Consider the following 15,698-nt stretch of genomic DNA (forward strand, 5'->3'; position numbering starts at 1 on the left):
AGTTTGCAATTAATTACGTAGGTGGCAATGATCAAAGCTTTAACACATCCCAGTTTGCTCACAGGAATGGTGAGACTGGTGTCTAGCAAAGCATTTATATTTATCTATGAACATGTCCAGCTCAGCTTATCACCCTGGACTCCCTTCATAGCACATAGAAAGAAACAGATGTTTCTGGAGCACACTTCATCCTCTTTACTTCAAATGTTGCTGTTATAATGTGTTATTCACCAGAAACGCTCCTTGCTTTGCACAGACTGTATATGAAGGAAAATTAAACTAGAAGCTCAGATACGGACAATTCAGATATGGGCAGAGAAGTTCTACCCAAGTGCTTACTAAAAGGTAATTACTATATTTTTGAACTGTACTCTTCTCATGAACTGTGATATTTCAGGGCTTAGAGGTAACAGAGCTTCTCTTTTAGTTTACTTTTTAAATTCTGAACCTTTTGGAGCAAGAATCAGGTTTTAAATGGGGGGCTGTATTTATGCCAGCATGGAAACACTGAAGTATCAATGGTAATAAAACAACATAGAAAGATCAACAGGCTCTGTTTTTATACAGTGGTTGTCATTTACAAAATCTGAAGTGCATCATAAATAAATCAGTACCATTTTCTGGGTTTTACATTGGAGAAAACTAATTCTCAGAAAAATCACCTGAACAGCTATTTCAGAGGAAGAAAACTGCAGGGCATCCTAGATTTGAATAGATATTTTCTTCCCTCAAAGAGTGTGAATGTTTCAGACATAATGATTTGGGTTCTTCACCCTATGGTAACTGCTGGCTCCAAGGAGGTGACAACCAGTCCCAGAGCACGTATTTATCTGGATCTAGTGTAATCTTGGAAAGCCTCTAACTGAGAGAAAAAGCAGGAACTGGATGGACTAGAGAAGTGATTGTGCCACTGTACTCAGTACTAGTGAGGCCCCTCCTTGAATACTGTGTTCAGTTTCGGGCCCCTCATCATAAGAAAGACATTAAGGGATATGGTTTAGTGCTAGAGTTAGGTTATGGTTGGACTCAATGATTCCAAGGGTCTCTTCTGACCAAAATGATTCTATGATTCTATGACATACGAGGGAAGTGAAGAGTCATGTAGGGAAGTAAAGGTCCCATCTTGTGTTGCCCTCACAGTGTTCCCTGCAGGAGGATATGGCCATGCCTGGTAAAAGAGTCAACCTAAGTTACTTTGCCAGAGTGTGTGGAATAGCTTGGACCTGACAACCAGATTAGCTAAAACCAGTTCTCTTGCAGATGCCATGTGTCTCATAGTGTTTGTCACAATACACTATTAAACATAGTGAACTTCTATCATACTTGCATGCACCAAACTACTTGGCTCAGTATTGCTTTCTGATGCACAGACCCAGAGCAAATGGTCACTCCAAAATGCTCTTTATTTAATAAAAGCAACAGCGAGGACCATAGTTTCCTATTTAGAAATGCCAGGCTCTATTAAATACTGTCAGTCACCACTACAGAGAAAGTGACTTCAGGCTTGGATGTCTGTTCACGTATGACTAGAGCTACGGGAATAATTGATTTTACAGTTTGATGCCCAAACAGGGGAAAAAAGAACATGTTAGGTCAACTTAGAACAAAATTATTTTCTTGTTCAGAGTGAAATGAAACACGCTTTTTTTTTTTCCCTTTTTTTTTTAATTTACTTTTTAAAAAAAAAAAAATTTTTTTTTTTTTTTAAAGACATTTTTAATAGTGGTTGTAAGTTATCTAAATATTATGTCTTCACATTTCGAGACTTGTCATTAAGCACCATAACAGACCTTGTATACCCTCGTAATGCACTACAGATACAAATTAAAACATACCTTGTACTCATCTGTACATTGTGAAGTTAGATAAATTGCCACGAGCTGAATCATAATCAAACACAGGATGTCATAGCAATTTTTTAAGCTGGGGAACAGTAAACAGTAGGATGCAGAGAGGATGTTTTTATAGCAAATATATTCCAACCTACTATAATATATGCCTGTTTCACAGTTTCCCACAAAGGTGGTGAACTGATCATAACACCCCTTCCTATCTCTCAGCACAGTATTTGGGATCTCCCACTTGTGAGGAAAATGGCATACCATTGGGCTGCAACATATAAGATGAGAACTAGGCTGACACTGTAACCTCTGCACACCATTCAGTTTTGAGAAATAACCCAAGTTGCACTGCACTTGTCCCGCTACTGCTCCATCTGGGCTTTCTGAAATTTGACTCCTTTTTTGTCCTTCCAAAACAGTCACCAAAATTGCTTTAAAACTTGATATCACAGTGATCAAACATTTGATGAGTCCTGTTATTAATATGGAGTATTATCACTGGAATCAGTGGAAAAGGGTCCTGACTGATATGCTGACACCAAACACAGGATCAACTCAGCAGTATCATTGAAGAAATCTACCTATAACAACCAAGCTTGCTTTCTTTATGCAGCAGATCATGACAATGAAAACTTAGCTTGGGCCTAGTGAAATTTGCCTGTGCTTAAGTTTTGTGAAGACCTTGAGACAGCAGCACACAAAGCTGCTTGCTGTTTTAATCATAAAAATCCTAATCACTCATCGTCTTGCTACTCTCTTAAAATAAAACTATACTCAGCTATAAATATGTCCATATACAGAGGAAGAGTTAGTTACTCCAAACACTAGAGCACCAACTTGTCGTAAGATGAAGGATGGATTTTTGGTGTTGCCACAGCCTGAAAAAGTTGCTCATTTTGAAGACTGTGCTCCAAATTTGGAGGTTGAGTAAAAGATACCAGCCAAAAAGATCTGGCACTTATGACCCTCATGGTACACAAATCAAGCTCAAGTGATACACAACAGTAGCCTGAGTTATTGAAACATATTTAAAGCGAAAGGTGTGCTCACTGGTGCAAACTATTGACTTTTTATCAGCATTACCTATAAGATGAGCAGAGTTAAAAAGAGTCCATGGATAGAAAGTGGGGAATTTGGTGACAAAGTGAACCTGGATCCAGATCTATGGGGAAAGAGAAAAAGATGGAGATGTGAGACTGGAACCTTACTTTGGAAGATGCACAATAAGAAATGGGAGAGGATGGATTGCTGGTGACTCCAATAAGTAGTATTCTGTTTCTGGAATTTGCTTCTCAGATATCATTGAGATCAATGCTTTTGGCATTTGTACAGAAGGAAGGATTCAAAGGTAAAGACAAGGATCCTCCTGTCCAAAGAAAGGAACATATAAAGAACCAGACAGGTAAAAAGTGCAGAAAGAATACTAAGAAGATTAGCAAAAACCAAGTCCCACTTGAATGAGGTAATCAACTTCCTCATTTCCAGTTCACATTTTGAGGAAAGAAAACCTTTATGAGTTTGATGTTGCCACAAGCAAAACCTGAAGATGATTATTCAAGTATCATGCAAAATAAAATAAGAGATATTTGCTTTTCTTAGGAAACCTAGAATTCAAAGATGTTGGACCAAAATGCCGCATTTCTCTATATTCCCTGTCAGTCCAATGGCCTGAGCTTTTGCTCACTGGAAATAGCTATGGGGAACACATATCTATTGTCTTGCAACAGCTCATGGTGACATAAAGAAACTAAGAAGGCTTGTGAATTATTTTAATATGAAGGGTATAGGGACATAAGCCTCTTGGGATTTGTGATACATTTTCATTCCTGCCTATGAACAACATGTTTATGACTTGCATTGTTTGCTTTTCAGACTACTTCTGCAGGTGGCCACAATCACTTTGTATTCTGTCATTCTACCCCCACTGATTTGGCTTCTGAAGTGACTTCTACAGTAGGTATTACCTGAAAATAGCATACCAGTGGATTATTTTGTTCCTGATCACATAGAGTCTCGTAGGAGAGAATGGATATGGCACAAACCATAACCACCAACCATTTACGTGAGAGCTTTGCCAAGTTTTCAGTGTAGAGATCTCTATAATCAGAGCAGTTGCTGCATGCTAGTCAATTAGCTTTGTCTTCACAAATGGAGATAAAAGTTAAAACAATCATAATATTATTTCTGAACTCCTCCTTAGCTTGGTAAATTTAAACACTACTAACACTGTCAAACAGTGGCTAAAGAGGAAATATTTAGTTGTCTTTTGGCAGTGACAAATTACTTCAACCTTTATGGGTTCATTTTTTTAAGCAGTTTGACATTTCGTTACTAAGGCAGATTTTTTATTTTATTGTTTCTTTCAGTCTGTTACACAACCACGGTATTACCAAGTAGGTGCCTATGAGTCATGTGCAGGTGGGAAGAGAAAATGTCTCTATTGATAGTACCATTATTTTTTTATTATTTGCAAATGTTCTTGCATGTTCCCGTTTTTCTACTTGGTTCACGACTGACTTCTCATTTTTTCCCCAAAGATGTAAGCAAAATATGATTTGTATTCATAGAATCACAGGATCATTTTGGTTGGAAGAGACTGTGAGGATCATCGAGTCAAACCATAACCTAACTCTAGCACTAGATCATGTCCCTAAGAATCTCATCTACAAGCCTCTAAACACCTCCAGGGATGGTGACTCCACCACTGCCCTGGGCAGCCTGTTTCAATGCCTGACAGCCCTTTCCATGAATTTTTTCCTAACATCCAGTCCAAACCTCCTCTGGTGTAACTTGAGGCCATTTCCTCTTGTCCTATCACTTGCTGCTTGGGAGAAGAGACCAACCCCCTTCATGCTCCAACCTCCTTTCAGGTAGTTGTAGAAAACAATAAGGTCTCCCCTCAGCCTCCTTTTCTCCAGGCTAAACAGCCCCAGTTCCCTCAACTGCTCCTCATAAGACTTGTGCTCCAGGCCCCTCACAAGCTTCATCGCCCTCCTCTGCAGTCTCTCTGGTACCTCAATGTACTTTTTATGATGAGGGGCCCAAAACTGAACACAGGATTCAAGGTGGGATCTCACCAGCACCGAGTACAGTGGAATGATCACTTCTCTAGTTCTTCTAGCCATACTATTTCAGACACAAGCCAGGATGCTGGTGGCCTTTTTGGCCACCTGGGCACACTGCAAGTTCATATTCAGCCGCTGTAAATCAACACCTCCAGATCCCTTTCCACCAGGCATCTTTCCGGACACTGTTCCCCAAGCCTGTAGTGCTCCCTGGAGTTGTTGTGACACAAGTGCAGTACATGGCACTTGGCCTTGTTACACTTCACACAGTTGACCTCAGTCCATTGATCCAGCCTGTCCAGATTCCTCTGTATGGCTTTCCTACCCTCCAGCAGATCAACACTGTCACAAAACTTTTGTGTCATCTGCAAACTTACTGAGGGTGCTCTCAATCTCTTCATCTATATCATTGATAAAGAGATGAAACAGAACTGACTCCAATACTGAGCCCTAGGGACACCATTCTTGACTGGCTGCCAACTGGATTTGCCTCCATTCACCACAGTACTTTGCGCCCGGCCCTCCAGCCAGTTCTTTATCCATCACAGAGAACAACCATCCAGGCCATGAGCTGCAGCTTCTCCAGGAGAATGCTGTGGGAAATGGTGTCAAAGGCCTTATTGAAGTCAAAGTACACAACATCCACAGCCTTTCCCTCATCTACTAGGTGGGTCACCTTGTTTTAGAAAGAGATCAGGTTGGTCAGACAGGACCTGCCTATCATAAACCCATGTTGACTGTGACCGATCACTTGCTTTTCTTGTATGTGTCATGTGACGTCACTCAGGATGACCTGCTCCATGACCTTCCCTGGCATCAAGGTCAGACTGACAGGACTGTAGTTCCCTGGATCCTCCTTCCAGCCCTTCTTGGCTCTGAAGATTTGTGTAGGCTCTGTCAAACTGGATCAAAACAGAAGTCCAACAAGTCTTGTGTTTTGCAACTGACCACAGTAAGTATCAGATACTCACTGAGGAGACAGAGGTAAACACAAAAAAGAAAATCCAAACCGAAGCCCTGACAACTTCAGAAATTCCTCAAATTGCCCAAATGTTGGCACGAGCCACAGTCCTCACTGTACCCATCCTTTGTGAAAAAGGACTGTAGGAACTGTCAGTGTTGTCATTTTGCACAATCGTAGCAAATCCTACAAAGTTCAGACAAGCACCTTCCAGCAGTGTGTTGTACCAACTATCTTATAGTTTATAAAAATGGAAAAAAATAAAATTAAAAAAAAAAACAACTTTTTATTGATCCAACATGTGATTTTTTTTTTCAGGTTACCTGGATTTTGTCCATTATTCTATTGTGAAAAATAATCAATAGGAGATCTCTTGCAGTAACCTACTCCAAAGTTTATCATAAAAACCAAGTAAGACAAATCAATTTCCATTCCTTTCCCAGTTATATTGCTGAAGACAGTTCTGCAGCTCAGAGAGTTCTATGACTCAGATAATTCAAGTTTTCAAAGTGACCAAATGATATCCATTGGATTTTTTTCTTAACAATGTTCCAATACCTGTTTGTTTGTTTGTTTGTTTGTGTTGTTGTTGTTGTTGTTTCTTTAGTTTTTGTTTGTGTTTCTTCTGGTGTATTACTTTATTTCAACGAATCACACCCAAAAATAATCAATTTAGAGCCCTGGTTACAGACACCTTCCTTCTTGCAAACAGTCCACACAAGAAATGCTCTTCTTTGGCCTAGGTACTATAATGCTGGCCTGTTTTCTTTGATGTGGGGGGATGTGTTCTCTATGTTTTTTGCTGCCAGGAAACAGCTCAATATCTAATACTGTCATTATGCTGCATTTCTAAAGACTTCACTTATGGCACTGTCAGGCAATGAATCATTTATAGCTCTTTGACATGCATGCAAATATACATCAAATTGCAAAACCAATTATGAAACAATATGCAGTCTTTTTTATCACTTCAGAAATCCAGAATTTCTATTTTAATACTGAAACAGAAGTAATGACTAATCAGAAACTTTGCTGGGTATGTTACTTTAAGGTAATTATATTAATTTGGTATAATTTACTGCAATGAAATGGGGAACTTTTGAATATCTGGAGCTGTATAAATTTGCATAAGTATTACATTTTTACAGGTTCATTTTCCTAACCTTGTAGATACCTCCTGTATTATGCATGGTACATATACCACCCCTCAAGTAATTTCAACTCAAAGACAATCAAATTTCATGAGCCATGAGTAGCTTACCATTTATCCTGCAGGCCATCATTTTATGGTTTTAAATAAAATACTTCTAGTGAGCAGAGCAGAAAGATCATTTGACTGACAGCTCGGGAGGGTCAAACTGTATTTGTTTACAAAATAAACAAAATATGTAGAGCAGAAACAGTGCCTTGCCTCTCTCAAGAACATGACTTGTCACTGCTTTGGAGGCTCCCCTCTGTCCTATTCCAGCTTTCACCCTTGCTTCTCATCAGTCAACTCTGTCTACCACCACCAGGTAGATCTAATTCCAACAGAGACGTTGAAGATTGTCTCAAGACATGACAAAAACCTGTGAGATGACAATGACTTTTGGCTCAGGTTATCAAAAAGCAGATACATAGTGCCTTCAACTAACTTTGTGTCTTTCTCTTGCACAGCAAAAGAGTTTGGGAACAGCTTGGGAGTCCTTATTGTAGCCTTTCAATACCTAAAGGGAGCTTATTAAAAAGATGGGGACAGACTTTTTAATAGGGCCTATTGCAATAGGAAGAGGGGTAATGGTTTAAACTGAATTAGGGTAGATTCAGGTGAGATATAAGGAAAAATTGTTTTACACTGAGGATGGTGAAACACTGGCCCAGGTTGCCCAGAGAGGTGGTGGATGCCCCATCCCTGGAGACATCATAGACCAGGCTGGAGAGGGCTCTGAGCAACCTGAGCTGGGTGAAGATGTCCCTGCTCATTGCAGGGGCTTGGACTAGATGTCCTTTTAAGGACATTTTCTGACTCAAACCATTCTATGATTCTGTGAACATGACCAGGAAGGTAAAGTGCTGGGAATATGCTGTTGGCCTTATCTGACTTGCTAGAAACCAGAGGCCACAGATGAATAATACTGTAGCTCCTTCACACTTCATGACACACCCAGCGATCCTGGGATAACAAAGTGACTGAGTGCACAGACATCATCAATGCACCAGACCCTATTAAAAGACTGTACTATGAAGCTGCGAACAGCGGAAGTAAATGCTATTGTAAAACCAGACTGACTGGAAGCTTTTTTTCACAAGGTTTATGCAAATCGAAGAAGTAGTGTAAGCTCATATGCATCTGACTGTGTCTAGCTTATCCTAAATAAATCCTTAGACACAGATTCTCATTCCAACACTCACATCTAACTGCCTGAATACTCACACACTTTTCTTGGCTATGCAAAGAACTTCCCTGAAGCATTACCCATTCTACACTCCAGTAGAAACTCTGAACATGTGATTAAGTCAAATCAACATCAGGAAGAGTTATTCTTATACTGAAGAACATCTAATGCTCTTATCTTGCTATGAAACTTCAAAAAATGCTTTATCTATACTGGATAAACTTTTGTCTAATGTTTTTCACCCCTGTCTGGTTATACTTTTGAGAATCATAACACACTGAGCCTTTTCTATTCTCCTAGTGCATTTTTTCTCTTTGTCAGACTGCTGAAACTTGTCTGATCTTCAGAGAACTCATGAGATCATTGAAGTCACGGCAGCCACTTGTGCACATGCTAATCATGTGGAGACTGCACTTCTAAATGTTCCTCCCAATCACTACACCAAAACTTACAATTCATATTAGCTGTGAAACTGATTCTTGAGTCGTCATGACTGGCATGATGGCTTTGAACAGAGGTACATGCTCTGGCTGTTACTTGGAGATTTGTTTCTACAAAACAAGACAAAGTGGTTGGAAAACAAGGACCTTTTCTTTTTTTTTCTTTTTTTTTTTTTTTTTTTTTTTTTTCTCATTCCCCAGTCCCTGAGCTGCTGTCTGGGACACTTGCCAATAGCAAAGGGTTGGCTTCCAAATGATGGATCTTGACCATGCTATTGTTGGCATCTGTGCTTCTGTTGGAAATGCTGTCGGCTCAGAATCTACGAGAGGCCTCCTATCAAGAAGCCTTCCATCATCAGTCAGTGGGAATTATTGTAGTGTTCTTGAGGGCATATGAAAATAATTTTTCAACAAAGCACCACTGGGGAAAAATACTGAGAGAAAAGAAAAACAGAATCCTAGAGCACTCTATCGAAAGGCAGAGAGCAGCCAAGTCCACTTCCTAAAGCGAAGAGTAGAAAGGCTGCTCCTGCTGTTTGTGCACTCAATTTCAGGGAAGAAAGAAGGAAAACATCTGTGCCAAGCCCCCTCCTATAAACCTGCTCAAAAATCAATGCTAAAATTGAAGGGAAAATAATAACTCAAAGAATGTCAATCAAGTAAATGACTGTACAAACCACATCAGTGGCTTTCAGCCCCAAAGTGAGAAATTACGGTGATGGGAGCCAAATAAGTTCTTCAGCATATAAGTGTAATAGTAGCTGTGAAAGAGAAATGAATTCTCCTTGCTCAGTCTGCCTTTTACCGCTCTACTCACAAATACTCTAAATTGGTGATAAAAACCTTCTTTTCAGTTATACAAGTCCAGGTGTGATTGACTTTTTCACAGTGATATGCAGCGAAACAAGATTTGTAAAGAAAATGTAGCAGTCTGCTTCTTTCCAATACATAAACATTGCAGAAAAATAGGAGAAAAAAAAAAAAAAGTGGAACTTAATATTCAAATTCTATTAATTTTTCAAAAGGAACCAATTATCAGCTCAATATGAGCAATTCCTGAGGATTTTCTCTAGGAGACTCCATCAACCTCCTGTCTCAAGTCTCATAAGAATCTCGAGACGATTTCATGACATTTTCATTAAACACCCACTGTGAAAAGATTGCAAAGATTTTTCAGCACCACATTTTAGGCCTAATCCCAAATTAAACTGAGTTTTGAACTCTATATTATGCTGATCATCGCCTTGCTGTACCTTGCATATGCCTGATCAAAAAGTAAGAGCCAAAAAAAAGAAATATGTCAATGATTAAAGAAACCAGTTATTGTCATATTATTGGCTACCAGGGTTTTTTTTGCTACAGCTAGGAAATCATTTAGTTCTTTCTAAAGATCAGCCATCTATCTTCAGGCAACGGAAGATTAAAGACTTCATCAGTCATTATCACAAATGGTGCTCTGAACACACTGATTGAAGATACTTGTCATCATACCTCATGAAGAACAGTATATCAGCCCTCTTACTATTTCAGAATTATTATGCATTGGACATCTGCTGGAGCCCAAATCACAACTAATCAACATTTGCATAAGTAAGGCACTGAAAGTATCCTGTGCTTTTAAAACCACTCATTACGAACACATGCTAACACATGAAAGATATGCTTTCCATACCACACTCACACCAAAGCAAAGAAGTCTGAGACCAAAAAATAAAGCCATTTCCAAATAAAATTGGCAATTCCAGATGAAATTCTGATGTAAACTACATTTCTGGAGTCCGGATTTTTTTAATATGGAATAATTATAAGTAAAAGCTATTTTAAATACTGTTTGTGATATTTTATTAATTTATTTGGGGTTTTTTTTAGATGTTGAACAACGTATACAAGTTAACTTACATAATGAGGTTCTAAATCAGTAAAATCAGAATCTTAACTATGCCTTAAGTTTGCAAATAATCAGCTATTGTTTATAAAACATCTCCCTTGGTACACAGTTAAGAAAAACAAAAACAAAATTTAAAAAGGCTTGGCAATTTCATAGCCCTTTAGACACAACAGGTCTAGGAGGAGATAGAGAAGCTTTGCTAATTTCAAAAGGAAAAAAGAGAAAAATACAAATTGCCCTTCCTTGAAAATACAATATCAGAGTTTCAGTCTTTTACAAAGTTTTAGTTCTTTTGCAAAGCTAACACCTTGTTTTTCCTCTTTTCCTCGCCTTGCCTTGTTTCACCTTCCCTCACCCCTTCTCTGTTCCCTCTCCCTCTGCCTCCCATCTTTTTTTTCATATGATTTTATTTTGGGGTCAGGACACAGCACGTGCCCTGGAACATACAGAAATAAGTAGATAAACAAAAACAGGAAAAATGGAATTTAGTTAGAAAGATGGCTGCTATGCCAATAAATATGAAAAAGGATAACAGGAATCTCTACATTAACATTCCTATGTCTGAAGAGGAATGAAATTTGCAGCTATGAATTCCTCTTCTCCCAGCTAACCAGGGATTTCTGGGCATACTCCAATTCCCACAATTAATCCTACATGGGCTATTCTCTGATGCGCTGTCTTCCTTTTTCAAGAAGTGGAAAAGTGAAATATTGTGGCCAAAAAGCCATTAACTATACAGAAGAAAAGAAGAATAAAACACAGATGACTCCTATGTGACATAAAAAGGTGGGTTTGAATAACGCTTTTCTGTCAGGCTGAAACAGCCTTGGTTTTTCATATGTTGCTGAAAAGATGAAAATATTAGCAAACTGTCTGTGGAAAAGAACTCTTATCATCAATGCAATTTTATTTGAATGACACTCCTAGTTCTTGTTTTATGTCAGGCATGAACTTTATGTCTTTTGGAGTAGCTGCATCAGTGGTAGACGGAAAAAGAACACTTCTTATCAAACACCAGGGCTTTATTAATGAGAAGTTGTATGATTAATCAACTTGATTACTTAGAAGTCAATTTATCTGCAGTGCAACTGCTACCCAAGTGAAAATAAGATTACTGTGAGTACAGTTTATTAATAACCCCCAGTATGTCATTGACTCAACTTGATTATAACACAGCGGGCATGTTATGCACAATATTACAAAGACACAAAAACAGTGTGACGACTCTAGATATGGAAGAGGTGTATGGTACACAATAAGGCATAAAAGTCCTGAAGTGCAAGTGACCATTCAATTTTCAGTTCTGCAAGGAACATTTTGTTTTATCGTAGATGTAGGGTTTGCAGGTATCTTTCCGCATCCAGCTCTGATGGCTGCTGAGATCACCTGAAAGCATGAGTCAGTGTGACGTTCACATACAGACTTCGTAACATCCACCATGACCTGCTGAACTTCCTCACAGCCAAAAGCAATTTAGCAGACCCAGAGGCAAATTCAGGTGCCCCTGAGGGAAGCAAGTCACACACAGCCCATGAGTCTGATTCACCACACTAGATCTCCCAAGCCTGCAGTAGATACAGTCCTATTTTGAGCCTATTTTCAATCTATTGTGATATATATTCCCCATGAGTATAGGTTATAGGCTGAAGAGAGATCGAGAAAGTACCAGCACTTTTTCTTATTCTGCAGATTGCTCTCTAACTGTTTTTTAGAACACAAAAGCATTTTCCTTTCTATTTATCTGACAAAAAAAAAATGTCATATTTCAATGAGAAATATCTTTGTTGTCTTAATTTTGCTTGGAAGAAAAAGTGTAGTATAGATAGAAATAAAATATTGAAGAGGGAGGGAAGGAGGAATGGAGAAATAAAAGATCCTGTTTTCTGGATAGATTAAAATAGAATTAGTTACTACAACTACTTTGCTAATCCAGGAGATGACAAAACTGTCAGTGTTGTTCAGAAGTCACTTGGGGAGAGCTAGGGAAAATGCACATGTACAGTCCAAAGCTGCTGGCATTTAATTAGTCTCCGCACTGAGAAGTCAGAAGTGCAGAACAAGAACCCTTCAGGATCTATTATTAAGCAGTGGCACCTCAGCAGCCCAAACACAGAAGATTAACTCAGGAAGTGACAAAAGGAGTTGATGATTGATGTGAACTTTCTTTAGACATGAAGTCAGTCACTTGCATTTTCAGTAAGGAAAAAGTAACTCAACTATGTTATCTAGATTAGAACTTCCACAGTAAATCTATGAGCCTAAAACAAAACTTAGGTTTCTGAGGCACCTATGTTTTGACAGGAATAAAATGGTAAAATGGGGTGTACGAACTAGAGATGACATGTCAAGACAAGAGTCCTCTACTTTATATTCGAGAGATATCTGGAAAATATGACTTAGTAGTATTAACATCAGATTTTAGCACAATTCTGGCTTTCCTGAGGGCTTAGTACTACTGTGAATCCAGCCACTACTCTACTGAAGTGATGTGTTCAAATCTTTCCTGAACTGTGTGTCATGGGTTGACCTTGGCCAGCCTGCAGGTGCCTACCAAGCTGCTCTGTCACTGCCCTTTCTCAAGACAACAGAAGGAGAAAAATATAACAAAAAGTTGATGGTTTAAGGCAAGGACAGAGCAGCCAAAACAGACCCTGCTTGGGGAAACTGATTTAATTTATTACCATTTAAACAGAGTAGGAAAAGAAAGAAGAACAAATCTAAAAACACCTTCCTCCAGGGCACAACCACCTGCTCCAGCATGGTGTCCTCCATGGGCTGCAGTGGGACAACCTGTATCAGCATGGTCTTCACCACAGGCTGAAGGGGGATCTCTGCTCTGGCACCTGTAATAACTCATCTCTTCCTGCTTCATTGCCCTTGGTGCCTACATAGTTGTTTCCCTCACATTTTCTCACTCTTCTCTCTCAAAGCTGCTATACAGAGTTTTTTCCCCCTTCTTAAATATGTTATCACAGAGGTGCCACCAACATTCCTAATGGGCAAGCCCATTTTGGCCAGCAGTGGGTCTACCTTGTAGGCAGCTGGAACTGACTTGAACGTTGGGACAGCTTCTGGTGTCTTCTCACAGAAGCCACCCCTGCCCCTATCTCCTTCAGCTTCCAAAACCTTGCCACATAAACTGAATATACCACACCATTAGTCCATCTACTGAGTATGATAGCTCTAGAAAGGGCAAAGTTTACTTCTGTTAGCAAGTCTGCCTCCTGACTTTGCTAAATTTATATCAAACCTGTGAAAATGAATAAACTGTGGACATAGCGAATGTCTCAAGACACAGTGAACCACTGATTTTCCAGGGGTTTTAAGCCATGCAACTCCTAGACCTGGGAAAGAGAGTGCAATAGGAATGATTTGGAGTTCCTATCTATTACAGGCTTCTGCTCAAATTGAAATATTCTGGAAAAATAATGTGGCTGCAACCTGGGGTGGGAAAAAGCATTTTTTGATTTACTAACAATAGGTAAGCCGCAAATAATGAAAGTCTAAACTGTTTGCAGTCTTACAGAGAACTGAATAATCAGATTCAGTTCCCTAGAAAATACATCAGATGGAAGACACTTGCCCAAGAGATGCATCTTAAGAGTTTAAGCCCGGAGACTTGTGAGGTCAAGGAAAACACAGAAATGTACGTAGAAAGTAGAAGGATCCAAACTCATCTTTGCAGACATGAAACAAAACAAAATAAAAACCCAGACAGACCAACATTAACTGTTTCACTGCATTTTACGATGCAAAAAGGAACTAAACAAAGTCTACTTAAACCCCACTTTCCCATGTCTTACTTCCCAGTGAAGCTTTGTTTGCCATGGAAGACAAAATATGTTAATTGTTCTAGCCTAGATTTAGTCAGTTGTGTCAAATCAGAGTAGCTTGCAATTGAAAAAATGTGGTATATATTGACTTAAGGTAATCAACAGTTACTAATTTGCACATGCAGTTCAACCAAATACATACATAAAGTGAGTAGAGAGGTCTGAAGTTGCCATCTAAAGAAAAGGGTAGGATCCATTCTCATGCGCAGTGACAGTGACTGCAAAATTCTCCATATCTGGACATGTCTATAATCCAGTTGAGGCTACATTTAACATACAAATTAAAAAAAAAAAAAAAATCTGGAACAGAATCTACAAATTTGTAAAGGAAAGTAAACTTGACCCACTGCAAAGCATTGCAGCCCTGTAAGAAATAATATTACTCCTCTTCCTTCCATTCCTTATAGCTGGATATAAACACACACATAAACCAGCAGTCACAAGCCTCTCACTTGGACTTAGGTTTACCCCCACAACAGTTTCTTTTCTAGCACTGAATTTTTATATTTTTATGTTACACCAAGAGAAATAGTCTTTACTGATTATCATACATCATGGATAGCATGTGCAAAAAGGCCATCACAGTCTATTAAATTAAAATGCTCAGATCAAGAACAGGTGTCAAAACTTACATAGGTTTCTAAAGCAAAGCAAATGCGTATCTGACAGTGTAAACTTCTGGAGGAAGACTGTGCAGCATTATATTTATGATTAATTGGTGTGTGATGTTCAGATGACCTGAAGTGTAGCAGAGTCCTAAAGCCAGTTCATGATAGAGTGCTTTCATTTTGGTATTTAATAGGTCACCTGCTAGGATAATAATTACGCTCTCACTAAAAAAAAAAAAATAAGAGTGGAGAATTAGCCTTTCCATTTATCTTCTTACAACATGATTTTATCCAGGGGATATGAAAAGTAGGAAAGACTCCCCAAAGAAACCTCTCTCTTGTGTGATGTACAGAGACAAAAAGATGAGTCTACAGAGACAAACACTTGAATTGGTTATTTTAATTTATATTATGTGAGTATCTACTGGCAGGCAAAGGTTGAGGTCAATTTGTTTGCCAAAAGCATACAATTACCCAATGGTTCAGACAGAAGCCACAGGACAAACATTCTCTCAGTCTGAGTTAATTCCCTGTTAGTTCTGCACCAGCCACTCAAGGCTAGCATATTTTTAACATTTATACAGAACAGCTCTGACAGGAAAGGTTGAGGGAAGCTGAGGGCAGCATGTTAATCAGAACACTTTAAACAGGGTTTCCTAACAAGTTAATTTCTGGGTTGAGTTTCTA

At 38.9% G+C, this 15,698-nt stretch overlaps 1 protein-coding gene across 12 annotated transcripts in view; it reads right to left on the reverse strand.

Annotated features, from left to right (window-relative positions):
* Positions 1–15,698, reverse strand: part of FAM135B (family with sequence similarity 135 member B) — a 274,657-nt gene that overhangs the window by 50,661 nt on the left and 208,298 nt on the right. The gene's annotated exons all lie outside the window — the stretch shown is intronic.

The sequence above is a fragment of the Columba livia genome, chromosome 2 (assembly GCF_036013475.1).
Source record: "Columba livia isolate bColLiv1 breed racing homer chromosome 2, bColLiv1.pat.W.v2, whole genome shotgun sequence".
Classification (NCBI taxonomy): Eukaryota; Metazoa; Chordata; class Aves; order Columbiformes; family Columbidae; genus Columba; species Columba livia.